Consider the following 23485-nt stretch of genomic DNA (forward strand, 5'->3'; position numbering starts at 1 on the left):
TCTTATTCCAGAGCCTGAATTCTTAAGCACTTCAGGATAGGAAAGATTATATTATCATCTTTATAAGTGTGAAAACTGAGATGTTGAGAGTTGTGACATGCCTAAGGTCACACTTTTATTATTTTATTTGTTCATTATCTCCCCAGAGTTTGCTCTAGTTTTACTTGCTTGTAACAAATGAGTCATGTTAATCAGAAAAGTAACTAAAATAATAATATCACAACAAATGAAAATGAAAGCAATTGGTTATTTCTTTTTCCATTTTTTATGGTGTGCTTTATCTAAATGGGTATATCTCAGTATTGGGGGTTGTGGTAGGCAAAATTCTAAGATAGCCTCTAAGATTTGCAGCCTCTCATATACACACACTTTCTCCCAGTTATTCAATCCAATACTAATCTGTATGATGTTGTGAAGGGATTCTGCAGATGTAATTCAAGTCCCAAATCAGTTGATTTAAGATTAGGGAGATTATACAGGTGAATCTGGCCTAATCATACGAGCTCTCTAAAAGCAAAGATTCCTCTGGCTGGTGGGGAGGAGGAAGTCAGATAAATGAGCTCTGGCTGGCCTGGAAGAAAGCAAACATCTCTTATGCTGTGAACTGCATATGAGAGCCATGCTGTGTGGAATGTGGGCTGCCTGTAGGAGCTGAGAGTCACCTTGGGGCTGATCGCCAACAAGGAAATGGGGGCCTCAGTTCTATGCCTGCGGGGAGTTAAATTTTGCCAACAGCCAGAAGGAGTGTGGAAAAGGACCCCTAGAATGCAGCCTAGTTGATACCTTGATTCCAGCCTTGTGAAATTTACCCCTACAGGGATAAATATCCCTATCCTCCCTCCCATGGTTAAGAATTACTGATCTAGGTAGGTCATGGTAAAACAAGTGTAATACATCAATAGGGGCTGTTTGCTTTCTGGAGAAGTCCTTGAGTGCACTTGGAAATAAATATAACATTGGAGTGAACATTAAGGTGTTTTTCTCTTAAGAGAAACGTAAAATTCAGAAAAATAATACAATGTGCATTTAAAGTATGAAAGAAGTGTTTAGTTTCACATACACTCACACACACACTGCACCCAAAATTCACCTGTATTTGCAAAATATTCTCCAGAGCTGCAGCAATTCTGCTACCCATGTGATATTAGGGATTGTGTGATCTCTGCTTCTGTGGTCTTTTCCTATTTGGAGGAACTTGCTTGCCTTTAGAACTTGGGTTAGTTCCAATGTTCATCTTTTTTTAATTTCAAACTGTTTTTTAGCTTTTTTTCTTTTTTAAAGATAGGATCTCATTCTGTCACCCAGGCTGGAGTGCAGTGTCATGATCACGGTTCATTGCAGCCTTGACCTTCTTGGCTCAGATGATCCTTTCATCTCAGCCTCCCAAGCAGCTGGGACTACAGGCGCACACCACTATGCCTGGCTAATTTTTAAATTTTTTTGTAGAGATGGGGTCTCGTTATATTGCCCAAGCTGATCTTGAACTCCTGGCCTCAAGCAATCTTCCTGCCCCAACCTCCCAAGTAGCTAGGACTATAGGTGTATGCCACCATGCCAAGCTAACTTAAAAAAAAATTCCCTAGCTATGTAGGTCTTGCTATACTGTGCAGACTGATCTCAAACTCCTGACCTCAAGCAATCCTCCCACTTGGCCTCCCAAACTGCTGGGATTATAGGTGTGAGCCACCTCAACTGAACTTTTTCCTTTTTCTTTTACAAGTGACAAATAAGAATTGTATATGTTTATGGTGTACAACATGATATTTTTAACATACATATACACTGTGAAATGATTCACAAGCTAATAATATATTCATCACCACACATACTTATCATGTTTTTGTGGCGAGAACATTTGAGATTTCCTCTCTTAGCAATTTTCAAGTATATAGCACATTATTATTAACTATAGTCACTATGCTGTGCAATAGTTCTTCAAAACTTATTCCTTCTGTCTAACTGGAACTTTGTGCCCTTTGACCAACATCTCCCCTATTTCTTGGCTGCCCCCTACTCCCTCCAGACCCTGGTAACCACCATCCTACTTTCTGCCTCTATTAGTATGACATTTTAAAATTACACATATAAGTGAGATCATGCAGGAGTTTTCTTTCTGTGCCTGGCGTATTTCACTTAGCATAATGTCCTCCAGGTTCATTTGTGTTATCATAAATGACAGGATTTCCTTCTCTTGCAAAGTTGAATAATAGTATTCCTCAATGTTGACCTTACTACTGATCTTCCAGTGTTATTATCTGCTTTCACTGTGGTTGCATGATCATTCATCTCTTCTTCAACAGAATTGACAACAGATTGAGGACATTGTATTGTACTACATATTGAGCTAACAGTGGTATGGCCCAGTCCTTCTTTTTTTTAACATAAAATTTTTTGTTTCTTTGTTTTACAGATGTGGGGTACAATTCAGGATTAAGTATACAAGTGGCCATTGTACAGGTAAAGTTTGGGTCTCCCTTTGGTCCCCACTTCACCTGATTTGAGATCAGGTACCCTTATTGATGTTATATTCTCCCCATCTTCCTCCACGGACAGTTTCTGGCTACTGCCAATCCCTTTCTTACAGTGTTTTGATAAATGTTCAGGGTCTGCTTATGAGTGAGAACATGTGGTATTCAGTTCTTTGTTTCTGTGATAAATCACTCAGTATTATACGCTAAATCCACCCAAGTTGCTGTGAAGTTCATAATGGCTGTATAATATTCCATCATTTGTATGTACCACATTTTGTTTATCCAGTTCACTTTCAGTGGGTAGCACGGTTGGTTTCATGTTTTTACTGTTGTGAACAGTGCTGCAATAAACATGCATGTGCAGGTATCTTTTTTAATATAATGATTTGAGTTCCTCCAGGTATATTCCCAGAAGGGGGATTGCTGTGTCGTATGGAAGGTCTATTTTTAGATCTTTTAGGAATTGCCACACTGTTTTCCACAGAGTTTGTGCTAGTTGACACTCCCATCAAGTGTAGAAGTGTTCCCTTTCCCCCATATCCTCTCCAGCATCTGTTGTTTTTTGAACTATTGATGATGGCCATCTTGACTGGAGTTAGGTGGTATCTCGGTGTGGTTTTAATTTGCATTTCTTTGATGATTAGTGAGGCTGAGAACTTTTTCATGTATCTGTTGGCTGCTTGTATGTCTTCTTCTGAGAAGTGTCTATTCATATCTTTTGCCCACTTTTTTTGTTGTTGTTGTTTTTGTTTGTTTGTTTGTTTTTGAGTTGGAGTCTCACTCTGTCGCCCAGACTGGAGTGCAGTGGCCGCTCCCGGCCACCGCAGCCTCAACTTGCTGGGCTCCGGCAATCCTTCTGCCTCAGCCTTCCGAGTAGCCGGAATTGCAGGCACACGCTATCACGCCTAGCTAATTTTTTGATTTATTGTAGGGATGAGGTCTCGCCTGCCCAAATAGGGCTGTTTGGTTTTTTCCCTTTCAGCACTTTTGAGTTCCTTGTAGATCCTGGATGTTAGGCCTCTGTCAGATATACAGTTGGCAAATAATTTTTCCCATTCTGTGGACTGTCTCCCTGCTTTCTTCATGGTTTCTTTTGCTTTGCAGAAGCTTTTCAGTTTGATGAGGTTCCACTTATCTGTCTTATCTCTTATGGCATGGGTATATTGGATTTTGATCGGGAGTTGATTGTCTATCCCAATTTTCTTTTTTCTTTTTTTTTTGATCAGGAAATTTTATTTGAACACTCTAAAACAATAATGCTTTAGATGTTACTTAAGTGTCCCAGACAGGATTAGCAAAATTAAATGTTTCTAATTTACAAATTCAGCTCCTGTAGGAGTCTCAGAAAATAAACAGAAGAAAACAACACCCCTGCCAAAAAAATTATGACACACACATTTTGAGGAAACGCTCATGTTTCATGCAATGGCTAGCAAGATGTCAAAAGCCACCCAAAGTCACACATTTCTACACCAATCATCATCAGCAAGAAGTACTCCATAGTCAATTTGTACATTCAAATGTATCTGGAATCTACACCTACATTACATTATTTAATGTTATATACATTTATCGTCCACCCCCCTTGTTTTTAATAATTTCTTATGGAAAGCCTTCATTCAAACCCAAAAAGGATGTAAGACTAACTTAGGGGGAAAAAGATAATCACTTTAGGTATTCAGTTAAAAAGTAGTTTATCTAAATCTCAACATGTTTAATAAAAACAAGTATCTTCTCCATTTAACACTTTGCTTTATAACTGTACAGTAAATTGCATTGTAGATAGTACACTTCTATCTTCAAACTGTATCTTCTTTGGATGGAATTAAGATGTAACTGGATACTTTTCAGATAAATAAATGGGAAGTTGGTCCAACTAAGATGACAGCAGATATATTACATGCAGGATTTAATATTTTCTAATTCTCTCTTTTTTTTAAAAAAGGATGCAATTGAATTGAAAAAAAAAATAGTCAAAAAACCCCAGATTCAATATGTAAAAATGTCCCACAATAAGTTGACAATGGCAGTAAAAATAAGAGAAAAAAGTCATCTTTTTGGAACATCGTTTTTCAGTAACGTAGAAACACTAAATGCGAGGAAGATTCCTATCGTGTAATTTTAGCATCCAAGTTTCCCTCTATTTATTTTATTGGAACAAATGCTTTAAATAAACTATTTGTCCTCTTCACTGAAGAGAGCTGGTCTATTTCATCTTTAATGAGCTAGTTTTGGGGAAGATTAGCCATGTACTGTAGTAATGCATAAAATCCAAGCATTTGCTGTGAACAGTTGGAGAAAGCAGTCAGTAAGAACCTAGAATCAATGGAAGTAGATGTTACTTTAAGCCAACCACGGGAGAGAGACCCACAAAGTACCCAGTGTTAAAGCCCAAATCTTTTCTTGTACTTTTTTTTTCTGTCCAAGTTTCACCCCTATGAAAAAAGAAATTGATCTGAAGTTCCAGGTTTTCTTGGGTCTCTAGTCAATTTTCACATTAGTATAGATTTTTTGGACAAAGTCACTTGTTCCCATGTAACCAATCACTCCACACATTATCCCCAAGGCTATGCTACTGCCATATATCCAAAGTAAGTTTGAAATAAGCCATATATCTTTGTTTTGAAAAAACAGTAGTAAAAGGAACACATGTAAACATAGCTTGCAGTTGATGCAGCAGAAAGAAAACTCATCCATTGCCACCTGTAATCCTCTGCATTTAGCAGAAAATACGTGCACACAGTGGTCACACAGACAGTGACGATGCACAGGATGACCAACACCAGCATCATAAAGCCATAGACATAGTAGATCTTATAGGCCCAGAACGACGTGAAGATGAAATACATTTCAATAAAGATTGAGCCAAAAGGTAAAATTCCTCCCAGGCAAACAATAACTGCAATCTCCATGAACCATTTTTTCTCTGGTATAGGATGAGGCACAGTATGGACATGACAAGGAAAGTTGGACTGACCTGATGGATTTCGGCCAAGTATTGTACCAACAAGATTTGGAGGAAGAATAACAAAAAAACAGATGCAACAAACAGCTACCATTGTTCCGAAAGGAATGGCCCTTGAAGCATGGTAGTAAATGGCTATGAAATTGATGAAGAAGGCAGTGCCACACACCATAGCTGGGATGAGGAATGTCCCAATAAACATCTGTTTCATCCATCTTCTTCCTCCTTGTCTAGCATACAGACTTCTTCCAAAATAACCATTCACTGGAGACATAGCAGCATAGACATATATGGCCATACTGAGCATCGATCCCCTCTCTGTATACAGATCTTCTATCATTGCAACAATAATGGCAATGAGAGACACCGCAAATATCTGGCAGCCAGAGCCAATGAGGGAGGAGAATATTAGAGGGTGACTTGATGGTCTGAACACATCTCCATGCACCTGCTTCCACCTATACTCATCTCCTAGGTCTCTGTCCATGCCATCCATTTCTTCTTTACTGTACCAGGCATAATCTTTTCTTAAGGTTCTCATTAAAATTATTGAAACTAAGCTCGTCAAGAAGACCACCATCATGAAGGAGTTGAAAATTGAAAACCAATGAATCCTATGTTGGAAAAAGGATAGATCAAGATATTTGTCAAATCGATCTTCAAATTTTACATCTGACTTTTTCCATTTTACTGAATAGGACATCTGGATTTTAGTATTCAGAACCAGTTTCACCTTTCCTTCACTAGTTAGATTAACATCAACAATTCGATTTCCATTAAAACCTATTTCAAGTTTTTTGTAGGTCCAAAGATAGTAATCTTCTCCATTTTCATCAGCCTCATCAACAATACTCCATATTAGTAAGTCATCTATGTATATTTGGTACTAGTAGTGATTTTTGATGGCATATACAAACGCATCTCTCTTTTCTTTAAGTCAATTTCACAGTAAGTGGCTGGCATAACATAATCTTTAAATTTAATATCCAGACCACTAAATTCCAATTCAACTCCTTGACGTGCTTCTCCCAGAGTTTCGTGGTAATGACTGATACTTTTTTTGACCCCACACAGAATGGAAGTGAAAAGTATTTACACGTTTCTTGGCGATTATGGTAGGGCACAACAGTATTCACCCATAAGACAACTTTCTCTTGATACATGTGTTCTGCTCCTCCGCCCGGCCCAGAGCAGCAGCAGCAGCCCGGCAGCCGCCGCCACGCCAGAAGCACCCGGCAGCGGCCTCATGCTTCGCGCGGCCTCCAGCCGGCGCCAGCCCGCGGACTCCTCCGCCGGGTGCGCCTAGGCACATTCGCATCCACCGGCACGAACCGACTCACCGGGCCGGGCCTAGCCGCTGCTCTGTCGCCGCCGTCGCCGCCCGCGCAGCCTATTCCAATTTTCGTAAGGGTGTGTCTCCTGTGCCTTCTAAAATTCTTACAGTTTGAGGTTTTACGTTTAGATCTTTGATCCATTTAGAGTTGATTTTTGTGTATGGTGATAGGTAGGAGTCCTGTTTCATTCTTCGGTGTGTGATCAGCCAGTTTTCCCAGCACCATTTACTGAATACGTTCTCCTCTCTCCAGTGGTTGTTGGTGAAGGTTTTGTTGAAGATTAGTTGGTTGAGAAACGGAGGTTTTGCTTCCGGAATCTCTCTCCTATTCCATTGGTCTATTTGCCTGTTCTTGTACCAGTACCAGGCTGTTTTGATTATTGGAGCTTTATAATAAAGGTTAAAGTCTAGGAGTATGCTACCTCCTCCTTTGTTTATTTTGCTGAGGATTGTTTTGGCTATTGGTGGTCTTTTATGTTTCTATATGAACTTCTGTATTGTCGTTTCCAGGTCTGAGAAGAATGATGTTGAAAGACCTTTACAATGAAAACTACAAAACACTGCTCAAAGAACTCAAAGGTGACACAAACAAATGGAAAAAATATTCCATGCTCATGGATTGGAAGAATCAACATTGTTAAGATATCCATCCTACCCAAAGCAAGCTACAGATTCAAGGCCCAATCCTTCTTGACTGAGCTTTTCATCCCAGTCATCCAAGCTCTTGATTTGAGCTCTGACTCCAGTACCCTGTACCTAGAACCCGACACATGACCCAGTCATCTGGGGATGGGGTTCTCATTGGTCATTGGCCAGTCCCTGAAAAATTAAACCCTTAACTTTTCATTTATGGATTTTTGCCCATCTTTCTCATATTTGAAGGCTTCACTTCTGGATATCAGCCAGCCGTGCCCACAGTGTTCCTGTTTTCCCTGGACTCCAAACCTAGCTTTCAATGCTGGATCTTTTTTCGTGCTTCTGTCATCCTGTCCACCTGAGTCACACTGACTGGCTGTTGTGGTTAGAAATATCTATTCCCTTGGATCTGGTTGACCCATATAAATCTTGCAGTTGGGAAATAGTAGACATAATTTTAGTTTATGAGCATGGAATATTTTTCCATTTGTTTGTGTCTTCTTTGATTTCCTTGAGCCGTGTTTTGCAGATTTCATTTTAAAGGTCTTTCAACATCATTCTCAATTCTCAAACCTTCCCCCACTATGTTTTTATTCTCATTTTACAGGCAGGGATCTGAAGCACAGTATCAAGGTCAGAATTTAAGTTTTGGTGAGCCTGACCCTTAAATGTGTACTTTTCCTGGTATACTGAACCAAGTGCATACTTTTCTCTCTATTTTTTCTTTTGGAGGTTGAAGAATGGCTGAGCTTAAAGTTAGAATTAACAGAGGTCATCTACTAGATAACAATCTGGACTCTGAAGGAAAAGACTAATAATCTCAGTTCTAGTATTCTAAAACAACCCATGAGGCTTATTCAATTAACTGCACTTGTTGTTCCTTGCTTTTTGAAAATGACATCATGACTTGTTGCCTTGACTGTGGCTGATCCAGTATGTGGGCTAATGAAGACTGGAATTAGCCAAACAAATTTAGTAGACAGAATGAGGATACTAACTAAATGTGGCCTGAATCTGAGGACTTGTATATTTCACTAATTTTGGAGAATTCTTTGCTATTAACTATTAGATATTACCTTTCTCTTATTCTCCCTAGTATTTCCTTCTAGAACTCCCATTAGATGCATATTAGTCCTTCATATTATGTCGTCCATATGCCTTAACTTTAGAAATTCTTTGAGATCTAGGTTTTTTTGTTTTTGTTTTTATTTTGAGTCAGAATCTCTCACTCTGTCGCCCAGATTGGAGAGCAGTGGCCGCTTTCGGCCACCGCAGCCTCGACCTGCTGGGCTCCGGCGATCCTTCCACCTCAGCCTTCCGAGTAGCTAGAATTACAGGCGTGCGCTACCATGCCCTGCTGATTTTTTAAATTTTATTTTATTGTAGAGATGAGGTCTTGCTGCCCAGGTGGATCTCGAACCCGCGGGCTCAGGCAATCCACTCACTTCAGCCTCCCAAAGGCACAGGGTTGCAGGCTGAGCCACCGAGCCCGGCTGAGATCTAGGTTTAAAGTACATTTAGGTTTAAAGTACATTTAGGTTTAAAGTACATTTAGGTTTAAAGTACATCTAGGTTTAAAGTGCACTTAATCCTGCTAGTCACCTGGGAATACTATCAATACAGAACTATTTTTTTTTTATTTTTATTTTTTAGTTGGAATCTCGCTCCGTAGCCCAGGCTAGAGTGCAGTGGCATGCTCATGGCCACCCCAGTGTTGACCTGCTGAGCTCGGGCGATCCTTCTGCCTCAGTCTTCCAAGTAGCCAGAACTACAAGGTGCGCACTACCACACCCCGCTGATATTTTGATTTATTGTAGAGATGAGGTCTCACCAAGTTGCCTGGGCTGGTCTTGAACCCCTGGGCCCAGGCAATTCTCTCACCTCGGCCTCCCAAACTGCTGGGATTGCAGGCTTGAGTCACCATGCCCGGTCAATACAGAACTATTTTAAGCCTAATTTCTGGTGTGAAATGTCTTGGTGATACAGATAATGTGAATCCTTAACCTAGACCTGCCTGAGTATAGGTTTGGGGTTATGAAGTCTCAAGGGAATATTTTCCCCATACTAAACAAAGCCAGAACCAAAAAAGGTACCTATCTCTACCATCTGCCTCTGGGAGGTATTTTTTTCCCCTGTTCATCCATTACCCTTTGGGAGTCTGACTTTAACCAGAGAAGGAAGGAAATAGTATGTGTCTGATCCAATTTCCAACCTTGCTTGGGTCCCAGGATTTGTCTCCATTTGTCCCTTGCACTTGGGTCACCCATTAAAACTACTGTCTAGGGTTACTGGGAACCAGTAGCTTGCTATCCAAAGGCAAATGCCAGTTTCATGGCTTCCTTTTCCTTCTGGATTAATGTTGTCACAGCTTTACTGCCTTACTGGTTCTTATCCCCACCATCTCAACCATCAACCATGCATTTAGAAGGATATATTCTGGCCAGGTGTGGTGACTCACGCCTGTAATCTCAGCATTTTGGGAAACTGAGGCAGGAGGATCACTTGAGCCCAGGGGTTCGAGACCAGCCTGGGCAACATGGTAAGATCTTGTCTCTAAAGAAAAAAAAATTGCTGGTGTGCTGGTGCACGCCTGTACTCCCAGCTATTCAAAAGACCGAGAAGAAGGACTTCCTCAGCCCAGGAGGTTGAGACTGCGGTGAGCCAAGATTGTTCTCCTGCACTCTACCCAGTTGACAGAGTGAGACTTTGACTCAAAAAGTTAAAATAAAGGATATATTCTGCTTCTTTCTAGCTATTTATCTATTTAACTATTCATTTATCTTTTACTTATCTATAAATTATCTATAATTTATTATCACTTTAAGATGTGCTATACTGGAAGGTATTTATTTGACCATCTCTTCTTCCATATAACCTCGATTCAATTCTATTCTATAGAAAGATGGGGATTTGGATAGATGTATTAAATTCTGAGGGAGTTGTCATGGAGGCAGTCTTTTGGGCAGAAAGTAAAACTCCATACAAGTTCTGTCTTTATGGATATATTGATTAGGGTATTACATAGTTGTTGCAGGGAGTATGTTATCACAGTGTCTTTGAAAATAAAAATATTTGAGGTCCTGGGTCAGGTAGTGTGCCATAGCTACCTCTATTAGCAGCAGGTCTCGAGGAGGTCAGTTACTTTCTGGGTTAGAGAACTGCAGAAAGTGGATCAAATGCTGTTTGGGTAGAAGATGAGAGTCCATTTTTTTTTTCAGGAGAACGTGAGGTTATCTAAGTCTGCCTAGGAAGTATGGAATTTCAATTCATTTGAAACTGAGCTACTTTCTTTTTATTGAGGAATCAATAAAAATGACTGCTGCAGGTAATCCTTAGAATGACACTTTAAATAAGGTTTATTTATTTGAGGAAGCTTCACATTATATTTTCATATGATAAGAATTTCCCATTTTACCATTAGATTGAGGATTCCAATTCCAGCCATAAATATTCAAAGACATCAATAGAGAAATACCTTCCTTCCTCCAAATGTTTATGAAATTGAGAAGTCCAAAGGCGGGAACATTTAAAAGGTAATGTAAGAATCTTAAGTAGCTGTAAATGCTTAATAGCAATTAGTGATGGTGACAGTGCTTTTAAGATGTGTCTTGCCAAATTTTGAATGGGGGGAAAAGGAGACAAGGTGACTGAATGGTTAAGGTGATAGACTGCTAATCCATTGTATTCTGAATGGGGGGAAAGATTACACTGATGAATTAAGGAAATGTAGCCCAACATGGTAGATGGGTGATACCCAAGGGTAGATTTGTAAAAAACAAACCCCAAATTAAAGATTGTTTTGGGGAAAAAAAAGAGAGAGAGACGAAACAGAAAATGATAAATGTCAGGGGCAGGAAGAAGCTTTTGAGAGCTGGATACAGAAAATATGATGGCGGCTGCAAAATAAGGGAGCCAGGGAGAGCCTGGAGAGAGAGACTGCCAACTATTCAGGATGTTGTAACCCTGGGGACAGGGACTAGGAAAAGTGTGGGTGCAGGACCTTTATCCCAAGCAGGGAGGAGGAGATAGGGAGAAACAGGACATCCTGGGAGCAGCCAGAGGGAAATTCAAGTGGGTGATGAGAGGTAGTCCGGAAGTTAGTGCTGTTTCAATCCGAAGCCAAAAAATGTGTCTGTTGAAGGCCAGATAACAAAGAACTTTGCCCTTCGAGAGACTGAAAAGGAAATTAAAGCCTATATTGTAATCTGGGACTGGAAAGTGGAAGTATAGAGGATTAATTTGAAAAATTAGGACCTCAAGTTCAGGATCTAGTGACTCTTGTTGCTCTGTACTAAAGGGAATGTTAACAGTGAACACTGAAAAAACGTAGTTGGTAGTTTACCTGTGCAAAGTTGAGCAATCATGTGCCATCACTACAGATGTAAATTGTTCTTCCCCAAATTTTCCTCTCAGTGCTTTCAGATTAGTTGTGTTCTGGAATAGACTGAGGGAGCCGGTCTGGAGAAATAAAATAAGGAGTCAGCTGGAGGGTCTTCAGGTCCATTGCACTGCATCTGCAACCCCAATAGAGCTTTCAGTTAAAGAGCAAGGTACTCACCCTTGAGGTCCTGAGACCAATAAGAAAGTTTGCCATTTTAATCCCAAAACAGTCCTCCTTGGTTAAGGCAACATCTAGCCTCCAGTGTCTGTAACTTTAGACTATGTTTCTACATAAAATTTTGCTGATATGTATCCCAACTACTTTTGAACACTAGCTTTCTTTTTTTAATTTTATCATAGAAATGTGGAGTACAAATAAGGGTTAACTACACAAGTAGGCTGCATGTTGTTGAAGTTTGGGTCTCTGTTTTCACTTCCCTTGGTTTAGAACCAGGTACCCTTTGTGTTGTTACATCCCCCACGTCCTCTCCTGGCAGTGCCCAGGAAGTGCCACTCCCTTCTTTGTGCTAATGTGACTAGTGTTCAGGGCTCACTTATGAGCAAGAACATGCGGTGTTCAGTTCTTTGTCTCTGGGATAGATCACTACATATGATATGAACCCTGGCTTTCCTGAGCTGAACACAGCAAGACACTCTTGCTGCTAGCTCATGGCCCTATCAAATATTCAGGTCCCTATTCTTTTGGGAAAAGGTAATGCTCCCGGCCTGCATATACATTGTGTATGTCTAGGTCAGTGAGGTGAAAGGAATTGAGAGGGCCCTGTGACAGGACACTCCTGCCAAAGCAGGATACAGGTTAGAAGAATACATGTCCCAGACCCAATTCAGGTTGGTTTTTCACATTTCCCAAAGGCCAAAGACCTCCAAACTGTGGTGAGACTCCTACCTGTGATAAAGGCTCACGTTTTCTGTTGTCTTCTTTGTTGTGAAATGACAACAACAGGTGTCCTCTATTTCCATAGTCTCATAACCAGCTCTCTTGTAATTCCAGAAATATCTTCAAGTTTTTTGAGCTGGGCTGGCTGAGCTGTCCTAAGGACTTTTTAGCTAAGCAGCTGTTGATAAGAATGTGATGGTGTAATGAAGCCATCCAGGGAAGCTGCTCTGGGGATAAATTGTCCTTGGTCTCAGGATCGAGTTCTTTCTAAAAAAGAAAATTTTAGGCTGTTTTACTGCACTCTGAGTCTGCTACCAGTCCCTGGAATGTTGCTACATGCCAATAGTAAATGTATCCCCAGGAAATAGGACTAGCTAAAGTTATAAATAACTTCTGAAAAGATTTATTGATTCGCCTATAATGGTTTTGTAGGAAATTATTGCAGGAAACTAGAGTTATTACAGGTAGATCTCTGAACAGCTTGAGGTTGGTGTCAGTGAGGACAGCCATGTTGACTTCCACTACCAGCGACAATATCTAGTCTAAATCAGCAAGATAATTCTACTCTTATAAGGTAATGCTACATCATATTTTTACAAAAGAGAACTAGAAATGGTTATGAAATAACAAATTTAATGGACATTTGTGTTTTTATATTACTGGTAGGGTTTATTCACTCATTCATTCATTTACCATTCATTTATTCTGAACAGGAACTGGGTTGGAAAATTGAACAAGACATGGTTTCTTCCCTCAAAAACTTGAGTCTACAAGGGATGACAGATATGCTAAAAATTGTTTGAAAGGCAGTATAATGTTAAAGACATATGGTAGCAGTGGTTCTCAATCTGGGAGGCGCATCAGAATCACCCGAAAAGCCTTTTAAAATCCTGATGCCCAGGCAGCACCAAAGTGAGTACTTCTGCCTGGAAAGAGAAGGAAACTGCTTAACTGAACCATTCTTTCTTTCTTTCTTCCCTCCCTCCCTTCTTTCCTTCTGAGTTGGAGTCTCACTCTGTTGCCCAGGCTGGAGTGCAGTGGCTTGATCACGGCTCACTGCAGCCTAGACCTCCTAGGCTCAGGCAATCCTCCTGCCTCAGTCTCCCAAAGTGCCCAGCTACCAGCTGAATCTTAAATACTGAGGAGTTCACCCGGTTAAAAAGAGGAGGATGGCATAGAAGATAGCACTTGCAAAGGCATATATGGAGAGCTACAAGTTTGGAAATGTCAGATCTTAGCATGCAAGGCAAGAGGCTGTGAAAAATGTGCTCTCTCTTTTTTTGTTACTCAGGCTGGAGTGCTGTGGCATGATCATGGCTCACCACAGCCTCAATCTTCTGGGCTCAGGTGATCCTCCCACCTCAGCTTCCCAAGTATCTGGTTCTATAGATGTGTGCCACCACACCTAGCTAATTTATTTTTTATTTTTATTTTTGTAGAGATGAGATTTTACTACGTTGCCCAGGCTGGTTTCCGACTCTTGTGCTCAAGCAGTCCTCCCACCTTGGCCCCCCAAAGTGCTGGGATCACAGGCATGAACCACCGCACCCAGCTATAAGTCAAATCTTAAAAACATCACGGACAGAAACAGAACTCAGAAAGGGAAGCCAGTTTTGAGACACCTGTGTTTGATTTGAGTGTTTGGTTAAAGGCAAGTGATAAACAATCAGGAAGGAATCGCTAGGATGCACTTGAATATACGGGGGTGGATATTTGAACAGCGAACAGGACTGGAAATAGAAAATTTAGATTTGGACTCATCAAAGTGATAGGAACTGTGGGAGTATATGGATTCTCTGAAAGTTTGGGAATGTTCTCCTTTTCTTCCACTTTTGCTTACCTTACCTAACAGCCCTCTAGTGTCACAAAGCGCATACTACATTTCTTAAAAGTGCCCCAACTCAGTTCGTGTGATCATGAAATGGATATCCAGGACCCTGGATGTGGCCAAAATATTCATGTATTAATACTTCAATATTAGTGGGTTTTAGCACATCTATGCACCAAGGATTCCAGCTTGAGCCTAATGTTGTTATTCATCGTAACTTAGAAGGAGCCAAGAAAACTTGAAATTGATCTACCAGGAATCTATCTATAAGAGGAATCAAGGAGTCACCTGTGAATGAATTTATTCTAGAACAGTGGTTGTCAATTTTGGCTACACATCAGAATCACCTAGAAAGCTTTAAAAAATCCTGATGCCCAGGGTACATCCCAGACCAATTAATCAGAACCTCTGAGGGTGGGACCAGGTAAAGCATTAATATTTATTATATTTTTCAGGTACTTTTTTGTGCAGTCAAGGCTGAGAATTGCTGCTCCAGAGGATGAGAGTCTAGAGATGAGTCAAGGATTCTGGGGAGGAGTGGTGCTGGGTGCAGCATGTGTCTAGCAATTGTCCCTAGACCCAGCCCCCAGGGAGTGAGACCTGAGGTCATACTTGAATTGCCATACCTAAGACCCAGGTCTAAGGAGTTATGGCAAGAGAATAAAAGCCGACATAATGGCGTCCTCTATAAGCTTAGTAGGATGATAAGAGTACGAGGAGTCAACATCTTTGGCAACAGCACATGCAATATTCGATGATGACCCCTTAATTCAGCAAAATTTTATTGAGAGCCTATACTATGCACTTGGCACTAGTCTAGTAAGTCAGGTGGTGCTAAGAGCAATGCACAGTTTGAAAGAGTGATGTGATAGAGGATGTGTGGGTGCCTATTTGGATTGGTAAGTTAGGGAAGGTTGCTTTCTGCAAAGGTGACATTTGGGTTAAGATATGAATAACAAGAAGGAATCAACCCTATGAAGAACAGGGACAAGAACATTCTGGGCAAAGAAATAGCAAATACAATAATTTTAATGCAGGAGCAAACTTGGCATGTCTGAGAAGCAAAAAGGAGGCCAGCAGGACTGGACCAAATTGACTGAGGAGAGAGTAGCACAAGATGAGATTCTAGAAGTCGTCAGGGGCCAGATCATGAACAACCAAGCAAATCATGGTAAGGCATCTGAATTTTGATATAGGTCTGATGGAGAGTCACTGAATGGTTTTAAGCAGGGAAATGCTAAGACCTAATTTATGTTTTAAAAGCTCATTCATATTTCTGTTGTGGAAAATGAATTGGATTGGTGCAAGAATGGAAAGAGGTGATCAATTAGTATGGCATGTGCAGTAGCACAGATAAGGTATAGTGTCTAGATAAATTGGATGTGGATATGAGAAAAAAGAGATACCAAGGTTCTGGTAATGGTGGCAGCAATATTGGCAGTGGCTTTGTTGAGAGCAGTAGCTTTGTTGGCAGTGGCACCTTCAGTGACTTAGACAAACAGCATTGGTGCCTCCTGCTCAGACATAAATCCCTGCAGGATTCATGGGCATTGCTGACATACTAGTCACTCTTCGTGATGACAAGAACAGGAGACATCATTACCGGGGGAAATTGGCAGGCACCACATGGCAGCAAAACGGACTCATTTACAGAGCACATGTGAGATCGCCTCTGAGTGCTTCTTCTCAAAAGTTACTTATAACTTCTGCAGGGCAGATGGAAGAGGAGTCAGGGATACATAGTTCTGTGGTTATGATTGTGATCCGATATTATCCATAGGCTGCTTTGACAAAAGTAATCTGGATTGTTCACAAAAGATGTCCCAATCAAACCTATATTAAATTGTACATTATCAAATACATCTTGTGGTAAAAACTTCTTCCCCAATATGTACAATTAGCATTTTATATTAAAATGACACAAGAAATCTTCAGTGCATATTGATAAAGATTCAAACACTACAGAAGTCGAATGTTATAACTGTTAGTCTTCTTTTAGTCATATTCCCCCATGAGTGATAATCATAATGAACAGTTTAGTGAATTTCCTTCAAAATATTTTTCTATGCTTTTATGTATATTCATATACACATACACACATATATCTTTATATATAGTTTTTTTCATAAAAATCATACTGTATTCATCTGCGTGTTGCTTTTTATTTTTAATTTTTATTATTTATTTAGTTCTTATTATTATTTCAGATACAGTGTTGCTCTGTAACCCAGGTTGAAGTACAGTGGTGCAATCATAGCTCACTGCAGCCTCGAACTCTTGGGCTCAAGTGATCCTCCCACTTCAACCTTCTGAGTAACTGGGAATACTGGTGCACACCGCCATACCTGACAAATTTTTAAAAATATATATTTATTTATTTTAGAGATAGGTTCTTGCTGTATTGCCCAGGCTGGTCTCTAACTCCTGGTCTCAAGCGATCCTCCCACCTTGACCTCCCAAAGCACAGGGATCACAGGCATGAGCCACCCAGCACCTGACCTGCATGTTGCTTTTTAAACATGTGACAATGAACCAGAGGCATCTTTCCATGTTTGCATCTTCTTTTTTAAACAATGCATAAATTCCATTGTGTAAATATCTTGCATTATATTTAATCAGTCCCCTATTGACAGGCATTTAGTTTTATTTTTCACCTATACTTTGTGCACCTGTGCATTTAAAATTTTGATACGTATACAGCCAGTTGTCTTCTAAGAAGACTGTTCTCAATTACACTCCTACCAATAGTGTTTGAGAGACCCCATTTCTCTACACTTTCATCAACATGGGGTTTCATTAGTCTTTTTTTTAAATCTTTGCTAACAAGATGGGTGAAAATTGGCATTCCATTATTGTTTAATTTGGTTTTCCTTAAATGTTAGTGAGATTGAATATTTGAAAATATTTTTGCTATCTATTTTCATATTTTCTGTGACTTACCTGTTGATATTTTTTATTCATTTTTCTCATGTGTTGTCTTTTTCTCATTGCTTTATCAGGGCTCTTTATATATTCTATGTATTAATCCTTTTATCACATAATAAAACTTTTTTCTTTCTACTCTGTTACTTGTCTTTTAACTTTGTTTAGGTTATCTTTTATTGTACAGATGTTTTAAATTTGTATGCTATCAAATCTGTCAATTTTAAGCTGGGCATGATGACTCACACCTATAATCCCAGCGTTCTGGGAGGCTGAGGAAGGAAGATTGCTTGAGCCCAGGAGATTGAGACCAGCCTGGGCAATATAGTGAGACCCCGTCTCCATACACACAAAAAATTAGCCAGGTGTGGTGATGTGTACCTGTGGTCCCAGCTACTTTGGAGGCTGAGATGGGAGAATGGCTTGAGCCCAGGAGTTGAGGTTCAGTGCTGCACTCTATCCTGGGCAACAGAGCAAGACCCTGTCTCAAAAAAAATCTGTTAATATTTTGGATTTTGAATTTGGAGTCTTGTACAGGAATTTCCCCCCAATTGAAAATTATATAAGAATATTCTACTGTATTTTATTTTAACACAACATTTTATTTTATTTTATTTTATTTTATTTTTGAGTTGGAGTCTCACTCTGTCGCCCAGACTGGAGTGCAGTGGCCGCTCCCGGCCACCGCAGCCTCCACTTGCTGGGCTTTGGCGATCCTTCCGCCTCAGCCTTCCAAGTAGCCGGAACTACAGGCGTGCGCTACCACGCCCGGCTGATTTTTTGATTTATTGTAGAGATGAGGTCTTGCTGCCCAGGTGGGTCTCGAACCCGCGGGCTCAGGCAATCCACTCACCTCAGCCTCCCAAAGGCGCGGGATTACAGGCTGAGCCACCGAGCCCGGCTAACACAATATTTTTAAAGTGTTTTTTATCTTATTATTTTAATTATTAACTATATCTCACATAAAAATAATATCGGCATAATAATAAAATAAATACTCAGGTACTCACCATCCAGCATAAGAAATAAGACATTTTTAATATCTTAGAAAGTCCCTATGTATTCCTCTTCAATTACTTCCTCCTCCCTCACCACCAGAGGCAATCACTATCTTGCTATCTTGCCTTTGTTTAAACATGTCTTTGCTTTTTCTCTTATATATTAACCACCTACATATATTGTTTAACTTTGAAACATTTTAGTAGTAAGCAGTGCACTCACTATATTAGGAAAGGGCAATACTGTCACTATTAAATATAAACTCCCAGGAAAGTATCTGGAGTACAGTCTGTCTTCAGCTTCCCTGAGAGTTTATGAGAATTCCTTCTAAGGAAGTCAGTGGGCAAAGTCGTGAGTGCTGCTGTGTCACATAGTAGAATACTGGAGCTGGCTGATGGTTTCAGAAAATTGATGTCGTGTTAGCAGCTTGTAATTGCCCTTACTGGGAAGGAAGGGGTTGGGATTGGGGTTGGGGAGATACTGGTCAAAAGACAAAATTTCAGTTAGGAGGAATGAATTCAAGAGATCTATCATACAACATGGTGGCTCTAGTTAATAACAATGCATTGTATATCTGAAAACTGCTGAGTACATTTTAAGTGTTCTCACCACAAAAATGATAAGTATGTGAGGTAATGCATATGTTAATTAGTTGTGTAGTCATTTCATAATGCATACATATTTCAAGACATCATGCTGTACATCGTAAATACATATCATTTTTATTTGTCAATTAAAAATTAAATTAGACAAATGTTTCTGGGCACAGTGGCTCATGCCTGTAATCCCAGAACTTTGGGAGGCCGAGGAAGGAGGATCACTTGAAGACAGGAGTTTGAAACCAGTCTGGGCAACATAGTGAGAGCCTGTCCCAATTAAATAATAATGCAATTTTAAAAAAGAAATTGCCCATGATGGAAATATTTACATCATGAACATTGACAAGCTCTAAAATACTTTTGGAGCGTACACTAACTAGAACATCACTTGTCCCAAGAAGTACACGGTTCACAATGATCAGGATGTTTGGCAAGGCTACAGTGAAGACCAGATTTTGAACATCCTGCAGAAATATCACCATTTTCTATATTTTTAAAACTCATGGTCAACCTCCAGCTCTTAAGAATAGGTAAAAACATAACACTTTTGTGAGGATGAAATTAGAATCTCTCCTGTTCAAAACGTCTCAAAGTAACGTGGGGACCAAAGTGAGGCCCAAACTTTACCTGTACAATGACCATAGGTATACCTAACCCTGAAATGTACCCCACGTCTTCAAAATTCTTTAAAAACGTCTTTACTCTACTCTATCACTTCAGTAATTTGATTGGGAATAGAATTTTAGTTTGGAAAGAACTTTCCTTCAGAATTTCAAAAGCATTACTCTACTGTCTTTGAGTTTCCAGTGTTACACTGAGAAGCTGTTCATTTATGATGATTACATGGTTTCAGTTATGGCAATAGAGGTGAGCAGTTGAGGTAAGCTGGAGAAAAAACATCATTAAATGTGAGACAGTCAACGAACTAATTGACTGGGGGGTTTTATCCATCATCCGTGTGAATATCAAAGTTACCAAGAGTGACAGCAGTAGTGGTGGACAACGAGATAGCAAGACTGGTGGGAAAGCCATAGATGACTGAGGGATAGATGATATCAGCCAGGTGTGGAGCTGGTGAGTTTTAAGGAGGGATGAATGGCTGTGAGGACAATGGGCAACAAGGTAGGCACTTGACCTCCAAGTCTAGTGGTGTGACTTATATGGAGGAGAAACGGCTGAGACTTATATGGAAGAGAAACACTCGAGAAGCCTTCAAGGAGTGCAGTGAGCTCAGGGGGATGTGAGGTTTTGGTTAGAACAAAAAGGTGAAAGAATATTTAGGGAAGAGACTGAGTATATAACAAAGTTTAATTTGGTACAAATTGAGTTTCAGAAGACATAAAAGAATTTGAGAGGATAGGGAGAGTGGGATATTGGTTTATCTTAGAAGATGAAGAGAGTGACATGAGAATTAAGGTTTAAATTATGATAGATGAGAGGTTTGGATGTCTAATGTGAGTGAAGGAAATATAGTATGTGTTTTAATCTATTCAGGCAGCTATAACAAAATGCCATAGACTGGGTGGTTTAAACAACAGATATTTATTTCTCACAGTCCTAGAGGCTGGGAAGTCCAAAATCATAGTGCCAGTCTAAGATTCAGTTCTTCATGAGGTCACTCTTCCTGGCTTTCAGATAGCCTCTTTCTTGATGTATCCTCACAAGCTGGAGAGAGAGAATGAGAGAGCAGGCACTCTGGTATAGCTAGCTCTTTATAAGGACTCTAATCCCATCGTGACTGTCCTACTCTCATGTCCTCATCTAAACCTAATTACCTGCCTTAGACCCCAGTTCCAAATAGCATCACACTGGGGATTTGGACTTCAACATATAAATTAGGCAGGAAACACATTCAGTCCATAGCAGTATGTATGGCACATTATGGTACTGCTGGATAATTGGGTCTACACATTTAAAAGTTTTATAGATACTTAAATATAATTAACATTTTTTCTAGACTTTAATTTTAGAGCTTTAATAGTGAATAATTTACCTTTGAAAAGTTTGAGCTGATATTTAGTCACTCTTACCAATAGAGTTTAAGAGTCCATTTCTCCACACCATCATCAGTAGCACTGGATATTAACAAGTGTTTAATTATTTTTATTTCTGACAATCTCATAGTTTTAAAAAATCATTATTTATACTTATATTTTTTAATTACTAGTGAGGCTGAACATTTGAAAATGTTTTATTGAGCATTTGTACTTATCTTTGAATTGTCTGCCTATTTTTTTCTTCTAATTCTCTTTTCCTACTGATTTGAGGGAATTCTTTATTCATTTCCTCCCTTCCTCCCTCCCTCCTTCCCTCCCTCCCTCTTTCTTTCCCTCCCTCCTTTCTCTTCCTTCCTCCCTCCCTTCCTTCCTTCCTGACAGATTCTCATTCTGTTGCCTATGCTGGAGTGCAGTGGCACAATCACAGCTCATTGCAGTCTCCAACTCCTGGGCTCAAGTGATGCTCCTACAGCAGCCTCCCAAACAATAGCTGGGACTACAGGTGTGTGCTACCACATCTGGCTAAGTTTTTATTTATTGTAGAGACGAGGTCTCACTAACTTGCCCAGGCTGGTCCTGAACTCCTAGCCTCAAGCAATCCTCCTGCCTTGGTAGGTGTTAGTCACCATGCCCAGCCCTCTTTATTCTTTATGTATATTGAATCCTTTGCAAAGCAAATTATTTTGCTTTGCTAAAATAATTGCTCCCAGTTTTATTTTTTAAAAATAAAAACATTTGATTTTTGTTTATGCTATCATTTGATGTACAGTTTTAGATTTTTTAATGCAGTTAGAGCTATCTTTTTTTCACTTTATTGCCTCTCGGTTTTGTGAGTGAGCTACTTAGAAAACTTGTCCTATCTCAATATTGTCACATGAGTCTTTTGTACTTTTTTTTATTCTGTATTTTGTTTTCTACATTTAGATCTTCAATCCATCTGGAATTAATTTTTGTATATGGTATAAAATAGAGAGCCTATTTTTTTCCCGAATGAATGAAAAACTATTCTAACTTTGTTTATTGAATAGTCATTTTCTTCTCCTTGGATATGAAACTTCACTGGTATCACATACTAAATCACCAGATACACATAGATGTATTCCTGGACTTTTTGCAGTGTTGTTACTTGATGTAAGTTTTTCTTTCTGATAGAGCAAATCCACTCTCATTATTCATCTTTTTTCAAACATTTCTAGAATATAGATGAATTTTATAATTAACTTTTCATATTTCCAAAAATTTTTCTTCAGGTTTTTGTTGAAAAATACATTGTATTTATACAGTGTGCAAAAAAATGTATATGCATTTTCAGAAAGGAAAAAACTGTATTAAAATTGTAATACTCAATATAAACCGATAACAAAAGGTGAATACAAGTCACGTTTGACTTCTGCAATTACAAGAGGTGCTCAAAGTGCATCAGCATCCAGACACTTCTGATTATAGAGAACTACTGCAGGACTTGTTGCTGTGCAAAGCCTCCCAGATCTTCCCTTGTGCACATCACACACAGTACCATGTGCCTCAAACTTATCATGAATGTGTGCAATTGTTAGGCGTATTGGAGATTCTGCTGCATACTCAAAGTCTCCATTGTCATTGTACTTCCACAATGTTCTCAAATTACAAATACCACTTCAAAATGTTCTTGCAGTCCTTGAAGGACAACAGTGCTTCTGCCATCTTCTCTGACTGTCCTGCCTGTTGCCTAGTGAGACTAACATTCATTTGATTAATACCATCTTTTGAGCAAACGTTATACTACACATTGCAACTGCAATCCAATTTAACTTTGAAAGGTAATAAATAGATAACATTGCTGAAAATGTGTATACTTTTTTGGCACCCCTGGTACATTAACTTTGGATACATTGTTTTATTTGAGCTATTGCATCATCTCATTTGGAACTTAGTATGTTTTTCCATTTAAAAAAATGTTCTATTGTCACTTTGGTAGGCCAAGGCAGGAGAATGGCTTGGACCTAGGAGATAGAGACCAACCTGGACAACATAGTGACACTTCGTCTCTACAAAAAATTAGCCAGGTATGGTGCCATGCATCTGTAGTCCCAGATACTTGGGAGGTTGAGGCAGAATGATTGCCTAAGCCCAGAAGATCAAGGCTACAGTAAGTTGTGATAGCGATACTACACTCCAGCCTGGGCTACAGAGTGGGACTCCAACAAAAAAAAAAAATTTTATTTTATGTGCTTCAGTGAAATTTTATGGTTTTCCTAATATAGGTTTTATACATTTTCTATGCATTTTATAGTTTTGGTATCATAAATGGGCTTTTATTGCATTTTCTAATTAGTTATTATTGAAAGGACATAACATGGAGTCTATGTACCCAATGAACAGCCGTTTTAACATTGCTTGGCTTTGTCATGTTTTTCTAGCAGTTCACTTAACTTACCCTCTAATCCACTAGCCAAAGCAGAACTGGTTTCTCAGAGG

The 23485-nt window shown here is 39.5% G+C and overlaps 1 pseudogene across 1 annotated transcript; it reads right to left on the minus strand.

The window, feature by feature from the left end:
- Positions 1-4952: 4952 nt before the first annotated feature.
- Positions 4953-6684, minus strand: LOC103260294 (annotated as a pseudogene). Its single transcript, XR_504278.2, has one exon. The product of XR_504278.2 is annotated as a transmembrane 9 superfamily member 3 pseudogene (transcript).
- Between the last annotated feature and the right edge of the window lie 16801 nt (positions 6685-23485).

Source organism: Carlito syrichta, unplaced genomic scaffold (assembly GCF_000164805.1).
Source record: "Carlito syrichta isolate Samal-C Ts95f unplaced genomic scaffold, Tarsius_syrichta-2.0.1 Scaffold303164, whole genome shotgun sequence".
Lineage (NCBI taxonomy): Eukaryota > Metazoa > Chordata > Mammalia > Primates > Tarsiidae > Carlito > Carlito syrichta.